General features: G+C 63.2%; 1 non-coding gene across 1 annotated transcript; it reads left to right on the top strand.

Moving 5' to 3' along the window:
- The first annotated feature begins 4009 nt into the window (after nt 1-4009).
- LOC142006570 (5S ribosomal RNA) lies at nt 4010-4128 on the top strand. Its single transcript, XR_012643621.1, has one exon. It is a non-coding gene; the product is annotated as a 5S ribosomal RNA (ribosomal RNA).
- The last annotated feature ends 872 nt before the right edge of the window (nt 4129-5000 follow it).

Genomic DNA, 5000 nt, shown 5'->3' with positions numbered 1-5000 from the left:
CTCCAGCCTGGGACCGGGGTTGACCTGTTGTCCCTGCCGGACTTAGAAATTTTTTCTCTGCCGCCTGGGACCGGGGTTGACCTGTTGTCCCTGCCGGACTTAGAAAATTTTTCTCTGCCGCCTGGGACCGGGGTTGACCTGTTGTCCCTGCCGGACTTAGAAAATTTTTCTCTCCCGCCTGGGACCGGGGTTGACCTGTTGTCCCTGCCGGACTTAGAAATTTTTTCTCTGCCGCCTGGGACCGGGGTTGACCTGTTGTCCCTGCCGGACTTAGAAATTTTTTCTCTGCCGCCTGGGACCGGGGTTGACCTGTTGTCCCTGCCGGACTTAGAAATTTTTTCTCTGCCGCCTGGGACCGGGGTTGACCTGTTGTCCCTGCCGGACTTAGAAATTTTTTCTCTCCAGCCTGGGACCGGGGTTGACCTGTTGTCCCTGCCGGACTTAGAAATTTTTTCTCTCCCGCCCGGTACCGGGGTTGACCTGTTGTCCCTGCCGGACTTAGAAATTTTTTCTCTGCCGCCTGGGACCGGGGTTGACCTGTTGTCCCTGCCGGACTTAGAAAATTTTTCTCTCCCGCCTGGGACCGGGGTTGACCTGTTGTCCCTGCCGGACTTAGAAATTTTTTCTCTGCCGCCTGGGACCGGGGTTGACCTGTTGTCCCTGCCGGACTTAGAAAATTTTTCTCTCCCGCCCGGGACCGGGGTTGACCTGTTGTCCCTGCCGGACTTAGAAATTTTTTCTCTGCCGCCTGGGACCGGGGTTGACCTGTTGTCCCTGCCGGACTTAGAAATTTTTTCTCTCCCGCCCGGTACCGGGGTTGACCTGTTGTCCCTGCCGGACTTAGAAATTTTTTCTCTGCCGCCTGGGACCGGGGTTGACCTGTTGTCCCTGCCGGACTTAGAAAATTTTTCTCTCCCGCTCGGAACCGGGGTTGACCTGTTGTCCCTGCCGGACTTAGAAAATTTTTCTCTCCCGCCTGGGACCGGGGTTGACCTGTTGTCCCTGCCGGACTTGGAGCCCGAGGAGGGGATCGGCCACCAGGTAAACCTCCGCTGAAAGCGGCCACGGTTTACCTGGTGCCCGGGGAGCGAATCGGACACCAGGTCAACCTCAGCTGAAGCGGCCGGGGTTGACCTGCTGTCCCTGCCGGACTTGGAAAATTTTTCTCTCCAGCCTGGGACCGGGGTTGACCTGTTGTCCCTGCCGGACTTAGAAATTTTTTCTCTCCCCGCCTGGGACCGGGGTTGACCTGCTGTCCCTGCCGGACTTGGAGCCCCAGGAGGGGATCGGCCACCAGGTCAACCTCCGCTGAAAGCGGCCACGGTTTACCTGGTGCCCGGGGAGCGAATCGGACACCAGGTCAACCTCTGCTAAAGCGACCGAGGTTGACCTGGTGCCCGGGGAGCGAATCTGACACCAGGTCAACCTCTGCTAAAGCGCCAGAGGTTGACCTGGTGCCCGGGGAGCGAATCGGACACCAGGTCAACCTCTGCTAAAGCGGCCGGGGTTGACCTGCTGTCCCTGCCGGACTTAGAAAATTTTTCTCTCCAGCCTGGGACCGGGGTTGACCTGTTGTCCCTGCCGGACTTAGAAATTTTTTCTCTCCCGCCTGGGACCGGGGTTGACCTGTTGTCCCTGCCGGACTTAGAAAATTTTTCTCTGCCGCCTGGGACCGGGGTTGACCTGTTGTCCCTGCCGGACTTAGAAAATTTTTCTCTCCCGCTCGGAACCGGGGTTGACCTGTTGTCCCTGCCGGACTTAGAAAATTTTTCTCTCCCGCCTGGGACCGGGGTTGACCTGTTGTCCCTGCCGGACTTGGAGCCCCAGGAGGGGATCGGCCACCAGGTCAACCTCCGCTGAAAGCGGCCACGGTTTACCTGGTGCCCGGGGAGCGAATCGGACACCAGGTCAACCTCAGCTGAAGCGGCCGGGGTTGACCTGCTGTCCCTGCCGGACTTGGAGCCCGAGGAGGGGATCGGCCACCAGGTCAACCTCCGCTGAAAGCGGCCACGGTTTACCTGGTGCCCGGGGAGCGAATCGGACACCAGGTCAACCTCTGCTAAAGCGGCCGGGGTTGACCTGCTGTCCGTGCCGGACTTGGAGCCCGAGGAGGGGATCGGCCACCAGGTCAACCTCCGCTGAAAGCGGCCACGGTTTACCTGGTGCCCGGGGAGCGAATCGGACACCAGGTCAACCTCTGCTAAAGCGGCCGGGGTTCACCTGCTGTCCCTGCCGGACTTGGAGCCCGAGGAGGGGATCGGCCACCAGGTCAACCTCCGCTGAAAGCGGCCACGGTTTACCTGGTGCCCGGGGAGCGAATCGGACACCAGGTCAACCTCTGCTAAGGCGCCCGAGGTTGACCTGGTGCCCGGGGAGCGAATCGGACACCAGGTCAACCTCTGCTACGGCGGCCGGGGTTGACCTGCTGTCCCTGCCGGACTTAGAAAATTTTTCTCTCCCCGCCCGGAACCGGGGTTGACCTGTTGTCCCTGCCGGACTTGGAGCCCGAGGAGGGGATCGGCCACCAGGTCAACCTCCGCTGAAAGCGGCCACGGTTTACCTGGTGCCCGGGGAGCGAATCGGACACCAGGTCAACCTCTGCTAAAGCGGCCGGGGTTGACCTGCTGTCCCTGCCGGACTTGGAGCCCGAGGAGGGGATCGGCCACCAGGTCAACCTCCGCTGAAAGCGGCCACGGTTTACCTGGTGCCCGGGGAGCGAATCGGACACCAGGTCAACCTCTGCTAAAGCGGCCGGGGTTGACCTGCTGTCCGTGCCGGACTTGGAGCCCGAGGAGGGGATCGGCCACCAGGTCAACCTCCGCTGAAAGCGGCCACGGTTTACCTGGTGCCCGGGGAGCGAATCGGACACCAGGTCAACCTCTGCTAAAGCGGCCGGGGTTCACCTGCTGTCCCTGCCGGACTTGGAGCCCGAGGAGGGGATCGGCCACCAGGTCAACCTCCGCTGAAAGCGGCCACGGTTTACCTGGTGCCCGGGGAGCGAATCGGACACCAGGTCAACCTCTGCTAAGGCGCCCGAGGTTGACCTGGTGCCCGGGGAGCGAATCGGACACCAGGTCAACCTCTGCTACGGCGGCCGGGGTTGACCTGCTGTCCCTGCCGGACTTAGAAAATTTTTCTCTCCCCGCCCGGAACCGGGGTTGACCTGTTGTCCCTGCCGGACTTGGAGCCCGAGGAGGGGATCGGCCACCAGGTCAACCTCCGCTGAAAGCGGCCACGGTTTACCTGGTGCCCGGGGAGCGAATCGGACACCAGGTCAACCTCTGCTAAAGCGGCCGGGGTTGACCTGCTGTCCCTGCCGGACTTGGAGCCCGAGGAGGGGATCGGCCACCAGGTCAACCTCCGCTGAAAGCGGCCACGGTTTACCTGGTGCCCGGGGAGCGAATCGGACACCAGGTCAACCTCTGCTAAAGCGGCCGGGGTTCACCTGCTGTCCCTGCCGGACTTGGAGCCCGAGGAGGGGATCGGCCACCAGGTCAACCTCCGCTGAAAGCGGCCACGGTTTACCTGGTGCCCGGGGAGCGAATCGGACACCAGGTCAACCTCTGCTAAGGCGCCCGAGGTTGACCTGGTGCCCGGGGAGCGAATCGGACACCAGGTCAACCTCCGCTAAAGCGCCCGAGGTTGACCTGGTGCCCGGGGAGCGAATCGGACACCAGGTCAACCTCTGCTACGGCGGCCGGGGTTGACCTGCTGTCCCTGCCGGACTTGGAAAATTTCTCTCCCCGCCTCGGACCGGGGTTGACCTGCTGTCCCTACCGGACTTAGAACATTTTTCTCTCCCCGCCCCGGCCCGGGGGTTAACCTCGGGGCGCACAGCTTCCCGGGTCTGACGTGCACGTCCTGTCACCTCCCGGGCCCGGCGTCCTCGTCCTCCCTTCCCCTTGGGCCGGCTCGGAGGAAGTTTTCCCTCGGCCCGGCCTCCGGGTTAATTGTTTGGGCCCGGCTGACTGAGGCCAGGCTGCTGACGCTAAAGCCCGGGGAGGCGGGGGCCTACGGCCATACCGGACCGAATGCCCCCGATCTCGTCCGATCTCGGAAGGTAAACCGTCCCGGGCCTGGCTAGTACCTGGATGGGTGACCGCCTGGGAATCCCAGGTGCCGTAGGCAGCTTTTGGCCCCAGCGGGGGTAGAGCGGGGCGTGTGTCTGCCGTGCGGGAGCAGGGAAGCCGTGAGGCCAAGGCGGCGCGACGGTCCTGGGGGGCGCTGAGGCCTTTCCCTCTGCCTGCCTGCGTGTCGGGGGCGGGGGGGGCGGGCGAGGAAGCTTAGGCCCTCACCCGGTGCGGTGCGATGGCTTGGGTCGGGTCGGGGAGAGGGAAGAAAGCGTGTGTGGAGCGTTGGTGGGGCAGGTGTGTGTGTGGGAGTGCTGGGTGGGGCAGGCCGTTGAGGCGGTGGCGGTGGTGGTGTTTTTGGTGGGAGTGAGTTGGGGTCAGGTGGGTGTGGGGTCCCCCCCGGGGGGTGGATGGTCTGAGGGTTAAGGCTTGGAACGTGCGTCTTGGGGGACCGTGGGTGGAGGTTGTTGAGAGCGGGGAAGGCCCTGGGTATCGGTTGGGGACTATTAAGCCCGGTGGAGGGGGACCGTGGGTGGAGGTGGTTGAGAGCGGGGAAGGCCCTGGGTCTCGGTTGTGGACTATTAAGCCCGGTGGAGGGGGACCGTGGGTGGAGGTTGTTGAGAGCGGGGAAGGCCCTGGGTCTCGGTTGTGGACTATTAAGCCCGGTGGAGGGGGACCGTGGGTGGAGGTTGTTGAGAGCGGGGAAGGCCCTGGGTCTCGGTTGTGGACTATTAAGCCCGGTGGAGGGGGACCGTGGGTGGAGGTTGTTGAGAGCGGGGAAGGCCCTGGGTCTCGGTTGTGGACTATTAAGCCCGGTGGAGGGGGACCGTGGGTGGAGGTTGTTGAGAGCGGGGAAGGCCCTGGGTCTCGGTTGTGGACTATTAAGCCCGGTGGAGGGGGACCGTGGGTGGAGGTGGTTGAGAGCGGGGA

The sequence above is a fragment of the Carettochelys insculpta genome, unplaced genomic scaffold (genome assembly GCF_033958435.1).
Source record: "Carettochelys insculpta isolate YL-2023 unplaced genomic scaffold, ASM3395843v1 scaffold_0087, whole genome shotgun sequence".
Classification (NCBI taxonomy): domain Eukaryota; kingdom Metazoa; phylum Chordata; order Testudines; family Carettochelyidae; genus Carettochelys; species Carettochelys insculpta.
Note: the sequence above shows the minus strand (reverse complement) of the source record. Positions and strands in the feature narration are given on the sequence as shown.